Below are 26,986 nucleotides of genomic sequence, written 5' to 3'. Positions count from 1 at the left end.
GAGCAGCTGCTCTCACTGATATGTTTAGCACCATCAGAGATGTGAATGCTTTACAACTGAACACTTTACAACTTTAAAGTGACTAAATCCAAAATTCAACTGAGCTTAGACATCACCCTGACATGTAGGTGTCCGTTTACCCTCTGATATGAATGCTTTCTTGATGACGGGTCTTGCTCTTTTTTCCTCACTGTAATTTTGGTTACCACATCTGTGATCAAATGTTTCAAGTAGAGGACCACTACACTATTTTATACTGCTGGGAATGTTTGTTTCCCGCTTTAATTTTATGAAATTCAAAATCTTTTCATCAACATAATCTTTTAAAATCAGTAGTTCAAGAAATTAATGGCAGCTTCATTCAATTACACTGACTATTATTATTGTAGAATCTGAAATATTATTTCGAAAAAGAAAATCTCATCAAATTCTCATTCAATCAATCTCATTCAGAATCATCTTTTTCCTCTAATCAAAGTTCTACTGCACTGCGAATTAAGATTTCAGTGGCAATTGCATTTGTAATGCGTGTCACATCAACATAATAGTATTTCATTTTTCATAATTTAAAAGGCAACACCATTTTATTATCAAACCAGAGCCGTACTGGAATCCATCTCATAATGCACATTCACGAAATTATAGAAGCGTTCACGCCTAAACGAGATTGTCAGCCATGTTATGTGTGTCACAAAGGACACAGCGATGGTTTTCCTGCTGCTTTTTCTGAATTCTAATTTATTTCTTGACAGGCTTGATGAGATAAAGTGATGAGTGGTGGGAGATGGTTGTCACAAAGAGACAGGGTCTTTCTTCTGGCTGCCTTTTGGTGGCTATCAGGTCCTCTGATCTGGCTGAGAGCAGGCTTGCCACACCGCAAGGGTCAATAGCCTTCACACTGCAACAAAATCTGTTTTTGTTCTGTGACTGACACTGTTTCAACACACATATAGTTGCTCTTAAGCCTATAAATGTCTTAATGGGGAGAAAAAACACTTTCCATTTCTGGGGATGACAAAAAAAAAACACACAAACAGCAAGCTGAAAAGGAAATGTTATTGTATATTTGAGGGAAACTGGGAGATGGTAACCAATGTGACAATGGTAGAAAAGGTAATGATTAAGTGTGTCTTGGTAACACTGATTCAGTGTCAGTGTGTTTACATGTGTTTGAATGTTAAAGATGAATACACTGTCATTTGTGAGCTACTATCACATTCTGCAATTGAACATTCAAATGTGCCAAAGTACACGTTTTACTGTACGAAATTTCCACTTGTAAAGTCTCTGTTTTTGTTTTGCATGTCTTGTAGTTATTGGTGGTCATTTGACAAGCTGAGGGGCCTTTTTTTGTCATCAAAGAATTCAGCTTTCTTTGCACAAAGATCTTCTCTTCTTTAATATTATATATGGAAAAATTCTCTCGTTTCATTTACATTTTTGTCTCCCAACTTGTCACATGAAAAGCTGTCATCTCCTCCCCCTCTAACTGGTGTCTGAATGAGCCACTGGTCCGATCCATGGGGTTACAGTATGACTTTGATATCCTTAGTACATTCGGATCTTTCTGACTGCAGTGTTTCCCTTTATTAACTGAAACTCATATTTATTCTCCTTTTCCTCCTCCTGGTTTTCTTTTCTTGTCTGTCCCTCTGGTTTTCTTTTTTCCCTTGTGTGCATGAAGTAGACATACTGTACTTTGCCACTGGGTGAGTGTATGCTTCAAGACACATAATCCTGTTAGCCATTGGCACAATTACGTCCATTTGGTGCCAGTCAAAATATTACAGTCTGTTCGCTGATATAATGAGCAATGGCAATAATGCAGTCCATAATGAGGCTTGGTTATACGTTCACCTGGCGTGGTATGTTTTGAATCAGTGCCACACTGGTTGAGCACCCGGATCTGTTTATCTTGTTAAACAGATCTGAGTGTGTGTGTGTGTGTGTGTGTGCATGCTTGTTCCTGTTGAACTTCAGCAGCAAGACACGGATGCTATCGTGTCAAAGTGATGGGTTTTACTAATATGAGCCAACAGTGTGATCAGGATTCAGCAGGTGTTCTGCGTAGAGGAGACTGACGTCTGCTTGGGACCATCCATCAGAGCTAAATGGCAGATGGTCCTCTCTGTGGCCAGGCAGGATGCGCACTAACACAATCGCTGAAGAAACACAAGGAGCACTCTACCTGCTGATAATCCACTTACACAGAGACAAAGCTGCTTTAATCTGCCCGCTCCTTTGCTGCATACCCCCACGCCACACGACAAGGCCAGACTCCATGCTGGAGAATCAACATTGATCCACTGCACACATGTACACAGGCTGAGCACTGACAGGCCATGTTATAATGAATCCCTAATCACTCTCATGTGTGACAGGAGGATCATGAACAATGAAGACAAACGCTTAATCAGACAACTGCAATTTAGGTTTTGCTTGCTATTTAATCAAATGAAACTTTTCTATAAATTCCATGTATGTATGTGGTTATCAGTACAAATTGTGAACTAAACGCTGATGTAATTGTTCCTCTGCTGCACACAAGGACCCACAGCTGAATACTGAAGGTCAGCTGAGAATTATATTTACAAGGTCCAGCCTAACATACGCTGCATGTTGTGCATCTTGTACTTTCTGTGAATTAGCAACCTTCAAGTAGTGTTACTTGAACAATCTTCTTATACTCAAATGGCAGAGAGCGCAACACAAATAATCTTCGTTTATTATTTATAGCCACAAAGACTCTTAGTTAGTTTACTAGCCAGCAAATGTTGGAACATGTACATGTTATGTGCTCATTTTTAATGTACTAACCAAAATGTATTGTATATCAAACAATGCCTGGAGCTAGTATTTTAATTTGATTTTGTAACATTATTTAATGTTTTTATTGCTATATTTATGGAATCAAGTAACTGCTTCTTGGAAAAAAGCTTTTAAAAGATGGTTTGATGTTAAGATGGCCCTCTTCCTCTTGCAGCCAACTGTTCAGCCAAACATCTACAGTTTTTAACTGTGTGAGCTGAAATATTTTTGTGGTATTTAAAGTTCTATCTCAGAGAAACTTTGACATTATTGAGGTCACAGCTGCACTTAATACAAGCAACCACAAACATTGCGTAATAATTCAACCTTTTATCATGTAAATCATCACCATAAATTATCTCTTGTTTGATCATAAAATACAAACTGAAATGATCACATTTTGAATCTACAAGTAAACGCACAAAGCAAATTACAAACATACAAAGGACTACAATGTTTGCAAGCCACTAATGTAATGCAAGTGCAAATATAAGAACATGACCTACACTATTCGATGAGGAACTGAAATGAGCAACCACTGCAGCTTTGTAGATAACTTTTACATGATTCTTGAAGAATGTTAAGCATGTAATAAATAAAATAAAATAAATGTATTACTTGTGTGTTTTTCTTTAATGTGTGTAGATTCACTTTTGCATCCAGGATGCTTATTTGAAAAGTTGGACATGGAGCTGGACTCTGAGGTGCATCATGCCGGGACCCGGAAGTCCCACATGGAGTCATTAGATAAGAAGATGAAGTTTGATTGAGATCCTTTGCCAGGTTGGTCCCGCTGATTGGGATTCATTAAACAACCCAGACTTTCTGAAGCTGAGCAGGAAGATGCTATGTTTATCTTTCTGGCATCAGGAAAGTCTGCTGTGTTGAAACTCTGCCCAGATCAAAACGGATTTATAGTGGGTTTCACTGTTTCTGTATCACCGGGGTGCAAAGCTGTTCTTGCTTATGAACTCATCTGTTTAACAGTTTGAATAACGAGTCGTCCTCTTTTCTCAAGGCGTGAAGCCTGAGGCCCTACAGGGAGGAGGTGTCAGAGCGGAATAAGAGAGAGAGGAATGAACAATTAGTGTGGAGTGGTGGAACAGTTCCACAACGAGGCAGAGGCAAAGGGAGGGAGGGAGCCATGAAAGAGGCCAGGTGCAATATCACATCCTTCCTGTCAGAGGGCTTAAAAGGAGAGCAGAGGAAGAGCATTTAGCTCCGAGGGATGCATGTGGAATGCTGACCACAGGTTGGAAGAATCGACTATTCAGAGAGTGTCTTGTCCATGTGCCCTATCGGGTCTGGGAGTATCTGCCAAGTGAAAACTGCTGCCAATGTCTTCTGAGGTGCTTGGAATACCGACAAGGAAAATCAGGTCTGGAGGGTGAGAGCTGACCTTGATCACAACAAAGTGTGATACTCTGCTGCATCCCAGTCGAAAGAAGCACAAGACACCATGAATTTGCCTGTTAATACATGATATCATGAGAATGTGCAATTGCAAAAGGAGAAAAAATACAATGAAGAATTAGAAAACTTCTTGGAGAAAATGAATTGATCATAATAGCTGTATTTTTTCCCTCTGGAAGTTTTTTCTCTGTTCAGCCACTTCTGCTTTATTTGAATTGTATTTCATAAAAATCAATACAAATTACATTCTAGTTTGTCAGCAGATATGCTATAAATGTTTTTCATGCCACTCAGTTGATGAAGAATTGCAAGAGTCATAATGTTCTACTACTGTACATCTCTGCTTCATAACCAACTCAGTCTTTCATTGTCAGCCTTATCTTCATACATTTGCATCTCTGAGAGAAATGTTTTTGTTTTATTTTATACATTATGTGAAATACGTGTTTAATCTGTATGTAAAACATTCAAAACTGTAACGGTATTTTGTGAGTATCGTTAAATCAATTGCAAAAATACTGATATTTGAAAAGTGACAATACAGAGAGATAAGGTAACAGGATACAAAAGGCATCCTCATTCAACTCTTTAACTGCTAAACACTTTCTGGCAGTAGAGGGCCTCTATGTACAGGGTTGTATTCTTCCATCAATTTTGTTTGCTATCATATATCACCCATTTTTATATGGTCTATAAATTCAATAACATTAATCATTATTCTGTGAAAAAAAATATATTTATTGTTGTCATGTTCATGTTCAGGAAGAAACCTGACTAAACCATTCTTCACTGCACTTTCCATGGTAGCTTTCTCTCCTGTCCAGTGTGCAATGGCCATGAGTGCAACTGAAGGCTAAAACTTAATGGTCTTTTAATTTCTGATTGCCTGTCACTTTGATTGGCCTTTAGTGCTACCCAATCTTCTTTCCATGGTGATTACTATGGGAACCTGACAGACTGGTTAATCGGTTTTATTAGTAGACTTTTTCTTGAAAGGGCTTCCTGTTTTTCTCAAGGGCAGCAGGTGTTGAAAGAAAAACACTGCAGCCTCTTGAGGCAAGAAGGACCACTCCAAATTACACTCATTAAGGCAATTCAGATATAAGGACACTTACATAATTATGTGCCATTAAAGAAGTCAAACAATTGTGACCTCAGTCTAAAAAGACCAAGTCAAATTTGCTGCCACTGTAGAGTTTAAATTGCACTATCAACCTGGGAAAAGATTTTACATTTCCCTTGACTGACAAGGCAGCCTTTTGGCTTTTCAGTTATCAAAGTACTTTAAAATGTCAGTGGTATCTTTTTTCTGTTCAGAGAGAGAGTACAGGATGTCCTTGCTTCGTCCAGTTTTTGTGAAGCAGAACAAAGACCCTGCTGAGAATCCCTTCCAGTGGACCGGTGAATCCAGTGTTTGTCCATCATTGATTAGGAGGTCTGCTAACAGCATGCACTAACATCTCAATTCTCTGGTGAGATGAGTGTGAAGTTCAATAACCACGCTGTGCACTCAGTATCTTTGTTCTTGTCACAAGTATGCAAAGCATTGTCTTTCAGTCTTCATTGACATTTTCATTCCAAAGTCAATATCAGCCACTTATTCACTCTGTCACAACTACAGAACAGGTCTAGTGGGTAAAAAAAGAAGCAAGGACACAACGTTCTTTGAAGATTTGTCTTTCAAGGCAGCTGAACACTTCTTGTCATTTCTAAAAATGATTTTACAAAAAAAAAAAAATAATCATTTCTAAAAACAGAAAATACTAGTACTTTCTACAAAATGAAATGTCATTTTAATGGCACTTGACGAATGCAGAAGTAACAACAACAGATTATTGGCTACCAAGTGAGAAAGTGTAGTAACTCACATAGCTGCTTATCCTCAGACTCACTTTGCTCTTCTATTGACCCTAACAAGTTCACCAATTAGGAGTGACAAGGCAGAGGACTTTTTCTCATATGAGACACCGAAGGACACTTGACTCTGGCCTTAATGTATCTCATTAGTTTACTATTTTGGACAACAAATGTACTGGTTGTGATACCTCAGGGAGGCTCTGTTTGCCCTTGAAAGACTTTCTCCTCACATTTTTGCAAGGTTCAACACACAGTTAGTTAGGATGGATGAACTGTGGCCTATTAATACTCTGAGTGGGATATTCAGACTAAGGGCCACATTGACTTGAGGTGGGTGAGACCAAATCAAAACCTGTCTTTTTTTGACAGTTGGCTTTTGCGTTTGAGGAAATCCTCTAAACCCGTGAGAGCACTTTTGTCTAAGAAAGTAGGACATAGTTTGGACATAATGCATAAAAGTGCAGATGTGTAAAGTCCAATTACGCAGTTGTAGTGACTGAGCCAAAAGAGGGTGCACTCTGTGCCTTCTGCAGGTTTAGCAAATGCCACAGTAAATGAACTGTTCTTCTGGTGTGTGCCTTCGGGGTATATATGCACCATGGCAAACATGTGCGACTTGGTACTCGATATAATGAGCAGCAAAACATAAGAAGCATTTTTTTTTCCAGCAACAACTGAGGTGTCCACAGATGTTCTTCAGGGCTGTAATGAATAAATGGCCAAGCAAATGCCGCCTGACTTGGGAACATGCTGCCCAAAGTGAGATTAATAACTGCTGCTCAGGGGGATGATATTCTTTGTTTCTGCTAATTTACGACCAAGACGCCAAATCAACACTGCACTTCTCACATACTGTATATACTCTGCCACTACTCATCATCGGCTCCAGAGGCACCTCTTTAACAAATGTTCAAAATTTCCATGCTAATATGTTGTTGCTTCCGTGAAAGTAAAGGTTGTTATTCTGCCTTCCTTCTAGCTATATCGATTTATTAAATGTTGGAGACAGAACGGTGAGGCCAGCATGGTATGACAGAAAAAGAGTTAGAGAATGTAGAGAATTAGCATGGCATGAGAAGGAACAAAGTGAACAGCAACTGCTCTTAACCAGGTCCGATTGGGGAACAGGATAGTGAAGCACAGCTCTCCGTGCAGTCTCAACATGACTCATGGTATATTGTGAATATTTCAAGGCAGGCGTCACAGAGCTGACAGTAGTTCTGGCCACAGGGCAGCTCAGATAGACAGAAGAAAGTGTCCATAAAGTGGTGTTGGGTGGGGTCATTATTATTCATATAGATGAGTATGTACCATATGTGAACACACATGTGCACAGCATACAAAGTGGAGCAGTATGTAGCACACACAATCTCAGATATGTTCTTTTCCTGGCACTATGAGGCAGTTGGGATGTTGAGCAGTGGCTTACTCGAGATACAAAAATTCCCTTGTAGGCCTATTAAAAATCCTCACTTAAAAATGTTCCTCCACTTCTTGAAAGCATGAGCGCACAGTACATTGTAAGTGCCATATCCATCTGGTTAATAAGGAGCTTGGTCATATACTATTTCATTGTCACCCACACATTTTCATTTTTGTGTAACACAGAGCTTACATAACTGCACTGCATTAAGCCAGACCATTAAATGCATTGTTGGTCTTCCAATAGTTTTAGAGGGCAGCATTCAGCATTGACTGCTCTGTGACAAGCAAGTCCAAATCATGTAGTCTTATTATAGTGGAGACAAATCAAGTGTACCAAAACCCTCCCCTCCAGCCCTACTTTCTCAAGGTTATTTTCAAAGATAGCTCATGCCTTGGTACAGTATGTGGGTTGGGCTTTAAGTAAGCCCTGCCGCTAGAGACATGGTGTAAGCCCATGCAGTAGAAGTAAGGGGGCTTCAGAGGCCACAGAGGGACAGGGGTGTAGCTAATTTAAACCCCTGGGAGGCCTGCATGGGCAGTGGCTTTTGGTCCAGCGGAATAAAGTCAGGCCATTTTAGTTCTGGGAATGTCGTGCTTCACACACCTCAAAGACACTGTCGACTTGTATGTTAGCAATACAGCACTTTAAGGTAATGAGATTTAGGCTTTCTGCATCATAAAGTATGACTGTCTTGAGAAACCCTCTAGACAGCGATGACCGTGTTATGCCAATGAGCACAAAACAGACTTCAATCATATCAGAATTGCCACATTCCACAGTGAAATATGATTATGGACCGCAGAGAGGCATGTTCCTTCCGTCAGCCATCCTGCAGTATATCTCTCAACTAGCTCCACTTCCCCTTGTGGGAAGGAGTGCCACTTTTACAGCTCGCTGAATTCAAAGAGATGAATCTGTGCAAACACTCTAGCCACTCTGATAAGGACGTTCTTATTTACTCAATTCAGAGACGTGCATCAGCAATATCTCTTAATAAAAATAGTCACATTCTTTATTTCCAAACGTATTGCACTGTGGATGTGAAATTGAGCCGACTGCTATACAGTATCCCTTTTGGTGGGAAGCCAGGCATTACTAATATTGATTTCTTTAGTTTCATAGTGCAGTATAATGAGCTACCTTCAGTCAAGACCTGTCACCATGCATTACTCTCTGACCACACTAAATGAAAACTATGCTGCCTTTCAGGCACTTTTAAAAGCTTTGGCTCAATGACTATATGTAGACAGGCTGGAAAACTGGCACACTGTGCAAACAACTTCTTCTTCATCTCGTGTGATCAAGATCTGATGTTTATGTTTTATTGTTTCACATGTACATATAGGAGGAGCTATTTTGAGAAGAAAACAGAGATAAAAGCTAGCACCTCAGGCTGATATGTATATGTGCCATGCCATGGGACAGAGACTTACTTTAGCCCTGTTTATTATCTGAATAAGTAGAACTGCACTACTGCTGCAATTTATCAACTCTCAAAACAAGTTATCATCTGTTTCTGCCATTTATTTCTTTAAAGGTCATCTTCTTTCTTTCTCTTCAGTGAGTGGACATCATTACTTTCCTTTCTCAAGAAGCGACTTCATCAAAAACTTGAATGATCAAACTGTAATGGTTGTAAAACCAGGCAGAAAACCAAATAAATGTGGCCTTGAAAAACAGCACATGCATTAGCAGGTCATCAAACCAAGGGACGCCAGTGTGAATTGTTACACAAGAGCTTATTTTTCAAAACTTCTCCTAAAACGTTTGACCACATAAAAACTGACGGTTCCAAAATATGGAGGCAATGATCATCTTCAGTGCATCTGTTATATAACTCTTACATAAAGAGCAAAACCAAACCATACAGCATCTAGATTACAGAGGGGCGTCCTTCGAATCAGCCAATCTTGCCTGAGGCTGAGCTCAGGAAACATCCAGATGCCAAGTCTTTCTCTCTCTTTCTCTACTTCTTCCTGTTTGACTCATAACTGCTGTTCAAATCGTATTTGTTCTGTCTCACTCAATAGTAAAGCCATGTGAAAAATTCTGATGCCAGTATGAGCTAAAATTTCTCTGCCGTAGGAAAAGAAACATGATAACAAATGGTAAATTTTTCACTTTGGTCAAAACTGAAACATGGGCATTATAATGCAGTTCTCATACTTTCATTTTCACCAAATTCCCCCTTTATGTTCATATCTGCCTTTATCTGTATTCGTATGGCATATTATGCAAAACAATACAATACAAATGGATTGGTTCTATTTTTGTTTCAAAGATGACTAACCTGACTGCATTATAGAAAGCGAAAGAAGGGACAATGAAACGACACATGCTTGAGAGGAAGCGCGTATAATGGCAGCTCACCGGATGATATTGGTGTGTGTACCACAATGGTGCTCGGCCTCGCAGCAGATGCGCTGGCCTCTTCACGTGTGTGCACTAAGCAGGAGTGGAGAATCGTCATCCAGGCAGGTAATTGGCTGCTGTTTACATTGCCATTGGCACACTCCTCCTCCCTTGCTGGACACATCTGTAGTGTTCATTAGAGCTGAGAAGCTCTGTGCTACACCGTGTTATCAAATCTGGCCTCTCAGACTGTTCACTTTGCAAGTTCCAGCTCGAGGAGCTGTATCAGCGCTTAGTGCTCAATGCTGGGAAAATCAAGTTAAATTAAGTTAAATAGACCTAAAAGGCAGTAATAACGTAAATGCCTCCTCAAAAGGGTTGGGACCCAGAAGGTAGCAGAGAAGAGAGAAGAGAAAGGAGGAACCAAAACAAAGCACACAATAACAGAAAAGTGATTTACAGACGAAGGGAAAATCAGTTTGCAGAAGAAGCTTTACCTCAGGTGCTCAAGTGCCAGATGGAGAAACAGCTGAATAAAGTCCAGGGAATCAGTTCCAGCCTCAAAATCTTCATTAAAACCCACACCAAAGTGAGATGGACAAAACGAGGGAAAAGGGAAGATGTAAATGCTAACAACAGCTCTTGAAAGGACAAATTAAAATTTAAAGTGGTTTCACGGCAGAATGTCTGATATCCAAGGCTTAATAGGTTGAATCACAAAATTATGTGCATGCTAACCTGTTTATTAATTACTGATTTCAGAACATATTAATTGAACAACCACAGCCTATGCGTGTGCAGTAATTTGAGGAGAAAGGGATCAGTGCTCTTCATTATGTTCATTAGGGAAGTCAGAATTTTCAGCAAATGCATCCTGAAATGAATTACAGTATGTATATCATATCATTAGGGGAATTTGCCACACCACATTTCATCTTGCCTCTCTGGCTAAAACAACACCATCTGCATTTTCACAGAGGTGGTAGTAATTTTCTTATGAAGAGAATTATAGAGCTTTGTTTTAATTACATTTGTATGCCACGCAACTTCACTGCTTGTTGCATGTGTGATAGTCAGCATCACACTGATATTTAGCTCTGTTTGAAGTTAAATTTGAAAGAAAAAAGAAGAAAGAAATGATAACCTGACATGTCTTCCCTTTCATGTGAGCTGCCTATTCTCAGGCTGCCCACTGTGATTACTATTACCACAAAGGGGATGCAAACGGTATGTAACCCAGACAGGCACTGTTGGATATATGGCTCAGATACAAAATGGATCTGTAACTATTAAGTTTACCACAAAGGTGGTATAGCAACTAACGATTCATGGACAGTGCTATATCGTTTTGTAGAATTCACATGATAGGCAGTACCTCTGTCCCCTGTAACAAACTGACAACAATTTCACACACTGACCATATGCACCTCAGCCATACACCAGCTTTTGACCCGGTCTTGCAATTTCTCGGCATGGTTGAAATTCCATAACTGATATTTGGGTTAAACTACTTTTGCACTGCAAGCGGTTACACTTCATATATTGATAATGAACAAGATTAAGTGACTGCATGTATTTTGCACTTGCACTCACAGTCCTTTAACTCAGCCATTAACATGCATCTACATTCTGTCTGACAGATTTCACTGAATTGCATTTACAGCCAATGACAGAGTATCTGTTTAATATACACTGAAAATTCCATTTCCAGCATCACACTTGGAGCTGCACTTCACTGAAAATATCTACTTTGTCTCATTTGCTTCCCCTACTCACATATCTGTCCAAATTCATTAGTATCTTAGCTACCCGCTCAGATCTTATTATTAATGGATCTTCAGTGAAATTACACCCACAGCTTGTTTTTTTCTTCTGTTACATTAGAAAATGAGCACTCACTAGTTTAAAAAGCAAAGCATATAATTTTAACCGGAAGCAAGTTTTCAAAAAAGATTTTGGACTTTCGACACACATTTTCAATCAATGAACGAAGATGTCTACCAAAGATAGACAACACTGGCTTGAACGTGTCTCATTATGTATTGTACAATAGTTACTTGGCCCACAACATGTCCCCACATCTTTCCTGTCTCTTTGGACCTCTCTCCAACAGAAGCAAAACTATATACAACAGACCACAGGGAAATCATTCCACCTGTGGCTGCAGGAGTACAACAATAGACTGTAATAGCACATGACCTGCAAGATGTGAGGTGATACAGTCTGTCTGTGTGTGTGTGTGTGTGTGTGTGTGTGTCTGTGTGTGTCTGTGTGAATGAGTGAGTGAAAGAGAGAAAGAGAAAGAGAGAGAGAGAGAGAGAGAGTGAAGGGGCGATGAGGCAAATAAAGAGAGAGAAAAAAAATGACATTTGAAAGTACAATATGGAGTCCGTTTCTAAACAGCCACGAATTTGTCCCAAACATCCATTGTGTGGATATTAAAAAACACGCTGAATGCCACTTTTAAATCACATTACTGATTGAGACTGTTGCATCATTATCGTGTGCATTTGCGTAAAGCCAGTGGTAGAAGACAATATGATACAACCAATAAATTGCTATAACAAAATTAAATTAGCTATTGGTCAGCTTAATTCAAAGTAACTCAAATTAGTAAAAAAAAACAAAACAAAAACAAAAACAAAAAAAAACAACAAATAAACAGAGTGTTCATCCATTTAGTAGATTCAAAGAAACCATTTTGGCAGGTCATGGTGGCCAAACACCTTACTAAGCCGCGTTTAGGTGTTTCTTTTTTCATTTGTCACTCATGTGCATCTCTTATATTCCACTGTATCCAGCCAGAACACCTTTAAAAGATGAAATATCCAAAACCTTATTAAGAGAATCTGCTCTTTGTTCTCCCTTCCTCTCTTCCCTCGCACATATTATTCCTGCTCAAATTTGCTCATTAGTGCTACCTGGCCTCCAAACAGAAACCAACATATGCTTGATGTCAGAATATTCTTGCTTTCTTTTGTATTTCAATGGATTCAGACATCTATAATACTAGTATAACTTGTGCTGGTTCAAATCTAACCACACATGCTACAGTCATAATGACATGTTTCTGTGTGATTTTACTAAATCAGCAGATTTCTGAAGTCGCATCAGATGCCTTTCTGAAGACCTGTCAACTTGTGTGGGATAGTTGAAGAGGAAGCATTAAATGACGTCCCTGAAAGTCGGTCCCAGACTGGCCCCATCATCGCTATGTCAGGGTCTGAACAGCCCCACTCAGGGACCTCTCACTTGTTCTATTGCTTTCCTGATTGCCATGGGAGATTAGCTGACCTGAGGACCAGAGAGAAGCTAGTATTACTTACCTTGACCATAGCCTCTCTGCTCTGCAGGTTTCCAATCATCGCTGGCGCCAAGCTCCCATTCCCCAGCAACCGCACATGGAGGTCATGGTTCTCTGAAACATCTGCTTGTGACAAATAGTTGCTGGAGGGTTGGCCCACAGAGAAAAGATGAGAGGGTCTGCATGATGGAAAGAGGGAGAAAAGTACAGTAGGGTGAACAGGACAAGTTCACACCGAGGAGAGCCCTCAGGCAGGGGAACAGTCCACCAGGCAGCAAAGCACTAAGACAGGAGACATTGTAATAATTATAAAATATCACTGTGCAGTGCTCGCAGAGAGAGTCAAAGGAAAAAGTAAAACACATGATGCTACTAAAGCTTTTTTTTCATTGCCATAATCATCAAATATTAATTTTATTTTTGGGGATTTAGACGCTGAGAGTATTATTCCAACAAACGGGCCTATTCATCAACAAGCAACATCAACAAGCATTGAATATCTTACAGTCCTGCCTTCTAGCTTTCTTTGATCATGCATGCATCACATGTTCACTCTTGAGAATTTCTGGTGTAGTCCTTTCTGATTACCATCTTAGTGTATGTCTTACCTTCAGTTCACCTCAAAACTTTCAGAAAACACACTTAAGGAAGGAAGCAGAGGGGGGAAAAAGCAAAGAGGGGGACGAAGAGTCCAAAGATGTTTTGACATGAGGGGGTTTTGTTTCCTGTGTTTTGTTCCCAGTCATAATTAAATTCTTAATTAGCGAGCCCTCTGGAAGAAATACATGAAAATGAAATTCAATTTAGAGCTCTAAATCATTTGTCCAACACTAAAGGAGAAGAGAGAGGGGAAGAGGCAGCACAGAGGTAAGGAGGCAAACCCAGCAGCAACAAATGAGCACATTGTTTTAACTTTAACTCGTGCAATTCCTAAAAATATATCTGTAGTAAGTATTGCCTGATAAAGATATCAATGAACCACTGTGGCCCTTACTGCCTCCATCTTAACCAGCCAAAAGTGAGTTGGATGGAAGAGAGAGAACTGGGGGTGTGTCATTACTTATTTCTCATGTCCTTGCACCCATTTATTGTATGAACGAGGACATGACTTCCATTACCATGCTGAATGGATCACTACTTACTGTGCACCTGGGATACTACTGTACTTGGGGAGAGGACATGATTTAGTTAGCTTTATCCAGAAACAAGCTTGGGAAAAATAAAAATAAAAAATCAAGTCTGAAAAAGTGCTGCACTTAAAATTCATTCATCACATCTACTCTGTCGCACACGTCTTAGGATCCAGATCATCTCTCCCCCTAACCCTCAGAGTTAACCATGCCATGGTGGACCAGGAAACTATCAAACCCTACCCACAGGCTCGCCTGATAACTTTAACTCACCGAAGTGGGAAATGAAGAATCCATTTTTTAATATGTCTGCTGAGGTGTTTAGTCATGCCTGGCCTCTCCCAGTGCCTCTCTGGCCTACCCTACCTGGTCTAACAGCTGTGACATAGCTGTGAGGCTCCGAGAAGGAGTGTGGATTTGCCGCAGCCCTTTGATGTGTCAGCAGTGCGTTGGCGGCACACCTCTGTGCAATATTGAAATGTGATGCAATGATGATAGGTGAGGATGAAGAACTGCCAGGGGCTAATTGAATATGCTCTACCCTGCGAGGTATTCCTTACTCTAGGCTCTCAATTCACCCGCTGAAATTGCAGATGTGTTGTGTTTGCGTATGTGTGGGTGGAAGTGGGTGTGAGAGTGTGTGTGAGTGCTTTTGAGCAGGCATGTGTGATCGTCCTAAGTGTGTTTTTGCATGTATGTCAGTCTAGGTGTAAGGGGGTTCAAGCGCAGCGTGAAAAACAATAACTCCAACTGTTCTTTTGACCTGTTTTCCTTCTAAAAATAAACTGATACATAAAAACAGAGGAGATGCATTTATTTTGAAAAATCCTCACTCCAGTCAGACTGCCTGACTCTATGAACTGATGGTGAGCTAGAGGGTCAACTCCCAGGTGAACCAGTGAACATGGAGGCAAGCTGACAAATTTACTCTTGGTCCGACCTTCGCGGGCACTGCGGAGCTCTGCTGATCTGGAAGTAAGCAGTCGGCATCCTTAGAGAATGGGGGCCTCATGGCCAGCGGAGTGGAGCTGAGAGTGAGGGGTTGATTGTGCAGTCAGATCAGCTCTGAGGAGGCGAGGTTTAGAGGCTTTAACGTGTACGCAGCACATGTAATCCCCAAGCCCCAGGGTAGGACTATGTGTCAGTAGGATTTACAGCTGTGCTGCTATTTTGACGAGGCCTGAGAAAAGATACTTTATCATAAATATATTCACTTATTCAATTGTCTGTAATATAGGATGCACTACTCTTCTACTTAGTTTCCACAAAGTGTGACAGACTCAGGGCTCTGATGTTTAAGCTTTTTGGTAAAATGCCCGTGGAGGCACAGTATGTCTTTTTGAATCGCAACCTACAAGTGGGCTTGATTTGTCAACAAAATCAGCCAAATTAATGAGTGTTTGTGAATACTGTGATAATGTTTTCATCCAATCAACTTATTAGACATACTACTAGAAATAGCAGGTGTATTAGATTACCAATTCTTCATTTCCAGAGCAAAACCAGGTAAGTCTGATGCTCAGAACAAGGAGACGAGGACGTTGTACTTATTGAAGTTTACTGTGTTCCATGTTCCCCACCTCCTCTTTCTCCTGTTTCTACCCTTCCCTTCCTTGGTTCACACCTCCCAGAGGGAGGGTGAGGAAACCACGCATCAGCACTGCTGCATTGTTCAGGAAAAAAAACGCAGGGGAAAAAAGGCAGAATATTGCTGTCTTGTAATACATATGTGCAGTATGAATTAGCCATTATTTTGTGTGGGAAAAAAAAGACAAATCTGTTAATTAGAGAAGAAATATAGATATAAATGTAGAAATATCAGCATTAGGATGAAGTTATAGCGTGGATACTCTCATCACAAATAAGAGCAGCAACTTTGAGACTGAGTCAAAAAAAAATTTCAGTACATAATTAATAATTGATTTTCAGTTCATAACAAATGAGTTCTGATTGTATGAGAGTACTCATAAAAGCCAAACAAATCCACGGGTTGAATTTTTATTTATTTTAACCTTGTGCAAAACTAAGTGAGAGTTTATGATGCCTAATAGCAACTAAGAGTACTGCTTGAAACCCAGGGAATTTACCCTTTCTGAGTATGATTAATTATTGTGTGCAGTTGCTAATTTCCTTTTCAAAGTAACATTATTCTGCGCCTGGAATCAATCAATCCTCATTTCATATCCTTGAATTAATTTTTCCCTTTTCTGAGAAAGCAGCCACTTTATGACATACTGTGAGCATGCAAGCAACAGTTGATGTAACTCATAATTTATCAGTTACATGCATGAGCAACCAAGAGCATCTTGATCTTCTAAAGAGGGCTTCAGGGGAAATCACTCTCATGAGAATGTGAAAAAAACACTGAAAATGACTCTGATCTGATCAGATAGAATACACATGGGTTAATGCTGGCTTCCTACATGATAACTACAGCATCCATAACTTGTCCTGTCAATTTGAAGAAAGCGGTTTCACTGTATTCCCACACTGGTATGCCTGAACAAACTAACAGTCAAATTAAATCAGATTATTAGATTAAAGGCAAAGTGTAGTCAGGATCTTACACATTAGCAAAGATCCTTAAAGGCGGCGTGTGATGTGGGTGTGCTTCTTCAGTTCAAATGACATGAGTGGAGCTATTGAGACAAAGGAATATTGCACTGAATAATGCCTTACAAGCGGCTAGCTGAGCAAAAATGAATGAAATGCCTCTCAAGCACCTCTGTGTCGTGCTATCAAAAACAGCAAAAGTCACTGCTGAGGGCATTTATTGTTTCTCAGCTATCAAGTAAGTGATGCACATTTTAACAATAACAGAAGCTCTTCATTTTGTAGATTCTCTGTTTCATGTGAAGTACCTTCAGACAAGCTTATTCATTCCATCAGCTGTCTACTACATCTCTCTGAGCGCCTCGCTCATGTGCTGCCAGCTTGACATGCTGCAGGGAGTGCATGATGCCCCCCTCTATTAGGAACCCGACTTGAACATGGGGAGCAGCTCTGTGCTGACATGAGGAGCAGATTGATGGGTGCTGTGCTACTTTTAAACACAATTTTCTGCCGGTTTGAGGGGGTTAATTATATCTAGGTCACTGTTTTTTGATGAGATCTAAGGATGTGTACCAACCAACACAAGCAAAAAAAAAAAAGCTGCATATAAGCAAGAGCACAAACACAAAAAAAGCATTTGCATGCATGCGTGCATGCACACACGGCACAGTCACATGCACAAACACACACACTGCATAGTGAATCCACAAATACTATATTCAGAAGCCTCCAGAGCATCTAAGCCACTGGATGGATGCCTGGAAACTGGGTCATCTAAAACCTTAAATGCAGTCTTTTTTAAAAAAAAGAAAAAAAATTCCAAGTAATTCCTTTAATCTTCCACATCTTGCATTTGCATTAGATGCTGGGGAACATGTTGAGCTGTGTAACGAGCAAAGAATGTCTCAGATTACAGTCTGAGCTGAAATGGTGGCCATCTCACTGTGTGACAGAACATCCTGACCAGGCAAAGGTCAGATCTGTATGTTACCAGAAAAGGGTGCAGCTCAAGATCACAATGTATCACACCCAGGTGAAAATTAAAAGCTTTAGGGATAAGCATTAGCCTAAATCACCCTCTAGTTACTGCAAAGTAATCCTAAAATATTCAACACTGAGGCAAAAGTAAGTAAATGCCAATCTTTTGATATGTTCCTTTATGTACACTGTATGTTTCTTGAGAACCATTATCAAGTCAAACAGACGCACAGAACAGCTTAGGTTGGGGCAACTGAACTTCAGTTTAAAAGTTTCACCTCTCATCCAAAAGGCTTCTTCAGTTCTAATTAATTGATTGGGAGTCCCAGGTATTAAAACTAGATAGTAGACCTGCCCAGCCAACATGTGGCTGCAAGGGGGTGCATGGGTCACACACAGCCATCAAATGACTCGATAGTCCCATGTGTCCAGGTGTGAATGATAACACCCCCCCCCCACACACACACACACACACACACACAAACACACACACAGCCATCTTTCCACACGGGTGCTTTCTTTTAAAATAAGCAAATAGAGCAGTCAAAAGTGACATCAGTGGTAAAGCCTCTCTCAGTGTGACCTTAAAATCTCACCCCCTCCTGGGTGAGCTAATTAGGTCACTCTCAGTGGGGTTGTCAGTATATCTTTAATGCAATCAGCATTCACTCTTTGTAAAAGTATGACTGGACAGTATGGTCTCTGCTGTAGGACTCACACCGTTCTCTTGAGATAAATGTGGGGTCCTGCTGTTGATAAAACAACATATTTTTTGTAAGATGCTGCTATGTTCCTACATCGATGTCGCCAACACAAATCCATGTACATTTCTCATGCTGGGCAAATAAATTCACATTGAGCTGAGTCATTTTTTAAGAATGTCTTTCTATTTGCAAGTGAGCAATTTTTAGAGATGAGACTAATGAGAACAGAGATGTGTCCTTTAGGGTAGCGAGACACATTATTCTGGACTGATTAAAGTAGAAACCATCTATAAAACTGATAGGAAAATCTTCACCCACCAAATCATGCGACAAAACCATGCTAAAATACATTAGTACTGTAGGTTGTTTTTTTTTCTTTTTTAAGTACTTATCTAATGCCCTGAAAAAGAGGTCTCAGATACACCACAAAGTCCATGATGTAGTTTGTCACAAGTTCAAACATAATCAGAACCATTAACAAATCTGCAGGAGATCACTTTATGCACAAGTGCCCATGGATATTCTGAGACAATAGACAGATAGCAAGAAGGAAAAACTTAAAACTTAAAATACTAAAATTAGCCAAGAGCCAACATGGAGTGCCATTTCAATATATAGCACAGGCTCAGTATGCCAAGGAGCACATTTACTAACTCCTTGAAAGTGCTTAACTGGCATGAACACCGGAGGGGTTTAATTGGAAGTGCAGACAAATCATTTTACAGCCTTCAACCACAGTTTGGGCCAAAGAAAACAAACTGTAAGCACAATTCAGCCATTACAGAGGTTCAGATGCACACTCACTCTTCTCTCGCAGATACATCTTAGCATTTAACTTTGCAGCGATGGTGCCCCATTCCCAAATTGTGATCGCCAACTTCATCACCTGGAACACCATTATGCAGACACTGGTCTGAATTGCTATCCGCAATTTTCAGACGCACCCTGGAGTGTTGCATTATTAGGCTGCTGCTCTGATTTATTCTCACTGATGCTGTAGATCAATCTAAACGATGCCTTTCATTTCACGGGTTGTTTGGAATGATGCATGTTAGTGCTCTTTAATTGAGATGTTCAGCCCCTCCCCAGTGCCCCCCCGACATTTACTGGGGGTTCCGATGAAAAAGAGAATTTGCATATCAATCACTGGTTAAACCATTCTCCGGGGAAATACTTTTTTCCCACATAGCACAGTTATTTTCTCTGTTGTTTGTTTCTCTATTATTTTTTTTTTTTTGCACCATTATTATTTGATTATTTCCAAATGAATGTGTCAGGAATGTTTACAGCATGAGGGTAGTTGATGTGAGCAGGATCTGAGGGTTGCTATTCTGAAGAATTTAAAATCTAAATCATAACATTTGAGAGTGCAGATTGCACACTGACAGCACAAATTTCTCAAAACAAAAACATCTTATAATGTCAAACAGTAAAGTGGGCAACTCAGTACATGCATGAACTTGTATTGGTCAAATGAGACCAAACCTACACCAAACAATATCTTTCCATTATAGTAAGGATGCCCTGTCACATGTGGCAACATCCCCCTCTCTTCTCCCAACACCATCACTAGCATTCATAAATAATTAAAGATCTAATCTGTGATATTTTCAAAGGTCAGAGGCACAACAAAAAGAGAGAAATGCCAGTGCTTCCTCTGCAGGAGCACATTCGGTAATCACTCCACACTGGCTTTATGTTTTCTCCTGAAAGCTCTATCAAGTGGGCCAGCAGATATGAGGATGTGCACGTGCGTGTGTGCAAGCATGCATGTGTGTACGTGTGTGTTTGTTTTTCAAATTAATCAAACGATGTTGAATCTGCCACTGTCGCAAAGACAGCTCATAAATGTTTCATTCTTTTGTCTGGAGAGGGGCAGGAGTGATAGAGAGCAGGCCACCATGTCCCCGAGACCTGAGCTACTGTACTCAGTGACAGCTCGAAGAGGACAGGCTCACTTAGCCCGGTCACAGGTCCGGAGCGAGAGGCCACGCGCACTTTCATGCATAAATGTCTGCTTCGTGTATTAAATGAATGTGGTCCCTGATGGATTTCTTCTCCTGATGCATTATCAATGAGATCCACTCTCTGCATCACAGCCCCAGCCCAGACAGAAAGGGCTCTATCGTCTATTTCCCTCTTCGGTGCTTCTCTAAACTAAGAACCGATGGAAATTTAAAAAGACGCCTCAAGGTGAAGTGGGGCATCACTGAAGAGGTAAAGGCTCTATTGGATAATGCAAGCTGAAAGGAGAGAATAATAATTAGAAACAATATCTGCTGCTTACATGCCTAATACATACCATGTGAAATTCCAAATTGTATCCTCTTTTTATTGTCTTACTTACTTTGGTCAGACATATATTAGCTATGCTTAAGTTGTCAAACTGAGTTTCCACAGTTGGACTCAATGAATATGTAGGAGCTCTGAATATTTTTTTTCTTTTTTTTTCAAAATTGAAATCACATCTGTATGCCGTCAGCTGTGTTAGTGCAGCTGACTCATCTACTTGTTCTCCCCCTTGGATTCCAGCTCAGAGCTGAAGGTTTTATCTCGTCATGCCACCCTGGCACTAAAATGTGCCATTTCACTGGAGTAAAAGTTTCCGTGCACTTCTGCGGTGTTGAAGATAACCTCGGTCTCTCTCTTTTTCTCTCACACACGCACTCACATTTCATGACACACTTGACTAGTATTTCCTTTGTGCTGCGTCCTTCATAAAGCTGGAAGAGTGGGATGCTGTCAGACAGATATGAGAAGCTGATTGTGTTTATCTTACAAACAGAAAGTACAAGACTTTGATTTGATTTGATGTTGTTTTTGCTTTTACAGTCAAGTCGCATCAGAAAACAGGTGCAGATTTTAGGATGTATTATGTTTTTTTTATAAGTTAGGTAACTGTTATGTGAATTAGTATCCGCCAGCCAAAGCAGCAACCATCCTTCACACATTTTCTCACTGTTTTGCATACAGTCTCAGTTCACTCTCAAATCCAATTATAATTCCCATATTATCATTCCTTTCTGCAAACTGCTTCTTGTTATTGTCTTCTTTTGTACTCTTCTTTACTGGAGAGCATATGGTGCTGAGTAGGAACTACAAAGAGACAGAAAAGGTGTCAGGGGATGTATCTTGTGGGCCAGAATGTAAAGAAGAAATTATCGCAATGACACCACACCAGCAGTACATCCTGTTGTTCCTCAGCTGAGCGAGTTCTTCTCTCCCACTTTGTCCTCAGCCTCGCTTATTCATTCTGCCTCAGCTTGCTGCTTGTCTTTCAAACTATCAAGTAAACCATCTAGTGTTCTTGATAGTTGTGTGGAGAGAGACTAATAAGAGAGAAAAATTAACGAGATGATTCGAGTCAAATTAATTTATTGTGAAGAGCAAAATAGACTTTGGCGCTTAGACCCCAGCAGGAAGTAGATCACCATGGAAAACCAACTGACAAACGAGGTGCTTCCACGCGAGAGACCCCCCACCCCCGGAGCCTAAACACTTGCGGTGGTAATGAGGAGGGACGCTGACTGCGGGGAAGGGCAACTTGAAGATGGAGGATTTGATTGAAGATGGCCAGACATCACAGTAGCGGTGCTGAAGGGGTGGAGGTGGGATGCAAATATTCAACAGAACTGAACAGACAACTGAATGACAGTGGAGAGAGAGAACACTTTTAACACATTTGATTGCTTTCTAGCATTTGGTTGCAGGAGAAATGCGAATGAAAGAGCGAGGAATGACATGGTGGAACTAAAGGACTGCGGGAAAACACTTGTGACTTAAAGGGCATGCGCAAAGAGGTATTCTTCCTGACTGAACTTTCGCTAAGCTTCATATAATGTGGGACAATGTGAGATCACAATGTGTGAGCGTGACAGACGCAAAACAAAAGTGGGAATCTGTGTTTGTGCGTGTCTGCGTGCATCATTGCATGCCCCCTTTATCTGATACTCACCTGTGGTCTGAGAGGTGGTTACTTGTCTTGTGTTTGGTGTCCTTTGTTTGTAGCACCCACTGGTTTTAACCTCCACTCTGCCTTTGAGTTAGTATGTTTCTGTCAGGCAGCAAACCCAGCTTGGCAGGCCCAAAACAGCCAGCCTTTCCATTAAACATTCATGAACTGCAGTGCAGTGGCACCAATGCAGAAAGGTCACTCAAGAATGAACGGTTTAGTCGGGTATAGCTCCACATGTCGACGTGCCTGCCTATAATAAATAAATACATTCCCCATAGGCCTGCACTTGGTAGCCTGTTTTTTTCATAATAGAAAAAGAAAATCCCATTGTTTCATGTTGTCACTACTGGATATTGTATTGAAGTAAACGATATGACACAACCAAATATAAGCCCCTCGCCCCAACAAAATACCTGGGCCTTTGAATGATGAGGTCACTGATTGTACCATTAAAGGTGCACCCGAAATACAACGTTTTTTGGGGGAGGGGGTTTGTCCACACAGAATGATTTATGAGTCTAGATATTTATGGTCCGATTTGAGCATTGCTTTTGTTTGTAAGGATTCAATTGAATTTGATTTATGCTAATCAAATATGTGTAAACATATGTGTAAATTTCTATATCAGTGTGTATTTACAAATGAAATGAAATCAGTATAAATATGTCACAGAACTTGCTGTGAATAGTTTATTCCTTCTACCCAGGGCTAAAGAGCTGGCAGATGCGATCAGGTAAAAAAGTAGTTCCCAGTTAAAAGATCATAATGAGATTTGTGGAGTGCTATGAGGAACCATGTCACTGTATTGGGAAAGATACATGCATGTTGACCTTCTAATTTCACTCTTTGGTGCTCTGAGCACCAAAAAGGGCATATTACATTAGGATGAAGTACTCCTTCAAGTCACATTGCTGAAGTACGTAATTATGTTCAGAGAATGACAGTGAATTCTGGCTACAGGCATTTAATGAACTGAAAGAGTGGACTCTGAAAGTGTAGAGCCTAAAAGCAGTACTTCTCCTTACTTAGGTTTGGTTGCTCCTTTGCTCACACAGCTTCACCTGCAAGAATTAGTGAGTTAAGTAATTATATAAGTTAAAATGTGGATGTGCACCAGATGCAAAAGGTACAGCACCAGCATCAGCCCTCAGGCTTATCATCTGCTGGAAAGTAGTCTTTACGTTTAAGAGCATATTCTCTTAAGTACACTGCAGTGGTGCTGTAAAGACAGACTGTTTAAATGGTTATTCACTTTGCATACTGTCACAGCAGCATTAACCTTATCATTTTATCTTCGGCAGTTGCAGGTTGTTTAAAGCACACAGACGTATCTGAGGCCATTAGAGAGCCATCGCAGGGGGATCTGATTCAATGGACTGGGAAGGGCTGCTTGAGGGGCCAGCAAAACAAATCACACTGCACCTCAATTAACACCAGGGAGGCCTCTGGAGTCCAGTTTCATTCTCAGCAATAAAACTCTCTCTGTCTGTCTCACTAACACACTATCTGCAAGCAAGTAATCTGAATACTGTACATGTGATGAGAGGAAGAGCAGACTAGAGAGGAGAGTCACATTTACTCTAAGTGTATGATCGCTGCCTCAGCTGAGCAAGTTACAGTACAGAACAGCAGTGTCTCGTTCTGACCCAACTCGTCTCACTTGGTTAATTATGAAATGCTGCATCTGGCTCAGAGGGCAGCAAGCTGATAAGTTCACCCCGTGGAGCTGCCGACGTCCCCATCACAAGACAAGGACAGTCCCACAGAGTGGCCACTGTACAGCTCAGGGCCAATTACCCACCTGCTGCATGACTGCAGCTCAGGGGTGTCACTTCATGCTAATACCAGTCCCATAATTGCTGTTGTTTTCCCAGTTAGAGGGTTATGGAAATTAGATCTTAGCAGGTTGTTAAAGCCACTCAAATTGCACCATATAACTGGTCGGCTTTGTTCAGATCGTTAAATTCAAGAGCAGGAATTACAGAGAAGAGACGCTGCCAACTACTAGTATTAAAAAGCCATTAAAAAGAGACTGGGGATTTTGGTAGCATATTAATATAATTATATGGTAAGTTAATCTTAATTATACCTATTGAAACAAAAAAAGTTTTGGGGCAATTTGAAAGCATGTTTAACATGTGAGAGTAAAAATTATTGTGTAAAATTAAATCATCTTGTCATCAAACTTAGTTTTTTAATATGACTGCAATTATCAAGTGAAACAGCTACATTGTTGTTCCACTGTCCCATAGGGAAGGCTACAAAAGGTAAAAGAAAGGGGTAAACACATACAACAGCATGAAGAGGATTTACTATTTCATTACCTGCTTCGTTATCGCTGTCACTATCTGTTTTTCACCGTGGTTAAGCAAGGTGCTGGGATAACACGTCTCCAGGCTGCATCCCACTCTCCTCTTTGCCAATTTTTCCCTGAGGACTTCACATGAAGGGTTCTTCTGAAAAAAGGGAACAAATCAATGTCAAAGAAGTATTGCAGATGCAGGAAGGCCAAGACCTGTGCTCAATTATGTCAGTACGGGACATTGCTATTAATACAACATACATTTGGACAGATTGTGCAAAAGAGGGAAAAAAATATCAGTACAAGGCTCAGACTCACTGGGTTGCTCTCTGAAATTGCCTTACAAATTAAATGTACAGACATTCAATAACTAAAGAAGAACGCTTTGTGCTCGGCGGCACAGTGTGGCACCAATCTTATCAGTGCAAGAGCTATGTCCAAAAAAAGATATTTTGAGTGGAAATGCATCCTTCATTCTGCCCCTGACTCTGGTGACTAATCATTCAGCCCCATGCTTCAGATGGCTTTTGCCTCTAAACATATTAGTGAAGATGATGATGAGTGACAGGGACTTTTACATCTCGCCCCAATTAGCGAGCCGCCCTTGTTCCCCCTCAACGTTCGCAGTAGGAGGAGGGTTGACACATGCCCATCAGTCACTCATCTCTCCTTTACTCCCAGCTCTGCCTGCTCTTAACCCCCCCCACCCAGCCCTCCAGACACACAGGCCTGTTGCCACCAGTGTCACAGCCAGCCGCCATCATTCACAATGTCCATTCTTCAACTGCACGCCGAGACTCAGCACAGCAAAGTCAAGAGTGTAAGCCTCACCACACGCCAATTGGCATGTTTCAATACTGGAAAATCTTTTAACTCATTAAGCTGTTAATTCAATTTTGGTGAGGAAAGCTCTGAATAGGCGCTTGTCTTAAAGGGATTTCAGTAGTATGGTTTTCTGCTCTCCCAACAAAGCAGCTGTTCAGGACAGACTCAAAACCTCCTCATTACTGGCATGAAACTAGTTAACCAGCACATCAGAAATAAGTGACAGTATACAGTATTAGCTATTAGCAGTTTCAGCCACAAGGTATGAGTCTAGCACCCTGGTGGACACCCACAATGACGGTTACATGAGCAGACACACTGCAGGAATGCAATTTCTCAGGTCTGACCGAAAAATGGAACATTACTCAATAATTGTGAGGTTTTAGCACCTCAGCTTTTAGCACCGAATCATCTTGAAAAATATCACCTAATGGTGTGAGTTTGTTCCGTGCAGCTGTACCTTGAACCACTGCAAACCACTGAGGAGTGATGTGATCAGTGGGAGGAATGCTGTTTTTTCATTGTGTTGCTGAAATTCACAGCTGCACAGAGAACATTTTTAACTCATTTAAACCGGACTTATACATCAGCAGCGAGCTCAAACTCCAGTGTGTTATTTCAAAGTGCCAGACATTTGAGAAATACTTTGTTTAATGCAACTGTATGTTTTATTGATCTCTCTTTCATAGGGTAAAAGTGAAGCATTAACTTGCGTCTTTGCTCTGGGAGTTTCCTTTATCGACCCATTCTTTTCTGGGACTCTTCCAAAGTGAGAGGACTGAGAGTGAAGCGAACTGTAGACACAGCACCTTTCATAGAGCACTCGGGCCTCAAAGAGCACCGGGGCCTTTCACTTCATGCCTCTTTAACACCAAAAGCAAAAATGAAAAAAAAACAGTTCTGTATTGGATTTGTCACTGCTTTTGAAAGGAAATGAGAAGAGCAGATGTGACTGACCTTTCCTAAAAGATGCCAGAACTCCACCTCCTGTTACTGTCTTCATCCTATGATAATAAATTCACCCTGCTGCAGCCTCCTCTCCACATTTCAAAGGCTGCAATAATTACTCGGCTGCAAGCTTGCACCCCCCAGTTTGCACTTGCCATTGCATTTTCACCCAGTCTTAGGAAACTAAGAGGCATGAATGTCAGTCTCACCATGTGTTGTCTCACACAAGGCAGGATAAAACCTGCAGTGCGGTGACAAGGAGTCAACGCTCTGCATGGCATATGAGGCTTATTAACATTCCTCTCTTGCTGAAGCTGGAAGAATAACAAATATTGAATGTGACTTTTAAATACAGTCACTGTGATATTCCCATTTGAGGACAGGCAGCGTGTTGTAAATGAGTGGAACAGCAGTGTGTCGTAATGTGGATT

At 40.7% G+C, this 26,986-nt stretch overlaps 1 long non-coding RNA gene across 1 annotated transcript in view; it reads right to left on the bottom strand.

The window, feature by feature from the left end:
• Positions 1-26,986, bottom strand: part of LOC124065598 — a 51,909-nt gene that overhangs the window by 17,324 nt on the left and 7,599 nt on the right. The window contains exons 2-3 of the long non-coding RNA XR_006844457.1: positions 24,805-24,936; positions 13,183-13,339 (exon numbers count right to left, since the gene is read on the bottom strand). This is a non-coding gene — a long non-coding RNA (uncharacterized LOC124065598). The remainder of the gene's footprint in view (positions 1-13,182; positions 13,340-24,804; positions 24,937-26,986) is intronic.

Source organism: Scatophagus argus, chromosome 10 (genome assembly GCF_020382885.2).
Source record: "Scatophagus argus isolate fScaArg1 chromosome 10, fScaArg1.pri, whole genome shotgun sequence".
NCBI lineage: Eukaryota > Metazoa > Chordata > Actinopteri > Scatophagidae > Scatophagus > Scatophagus argus.
Note: the sequence above shows the minus strand (reverse complement) of the source record. Positions and strands in the feature narration are given on the sequence as shown.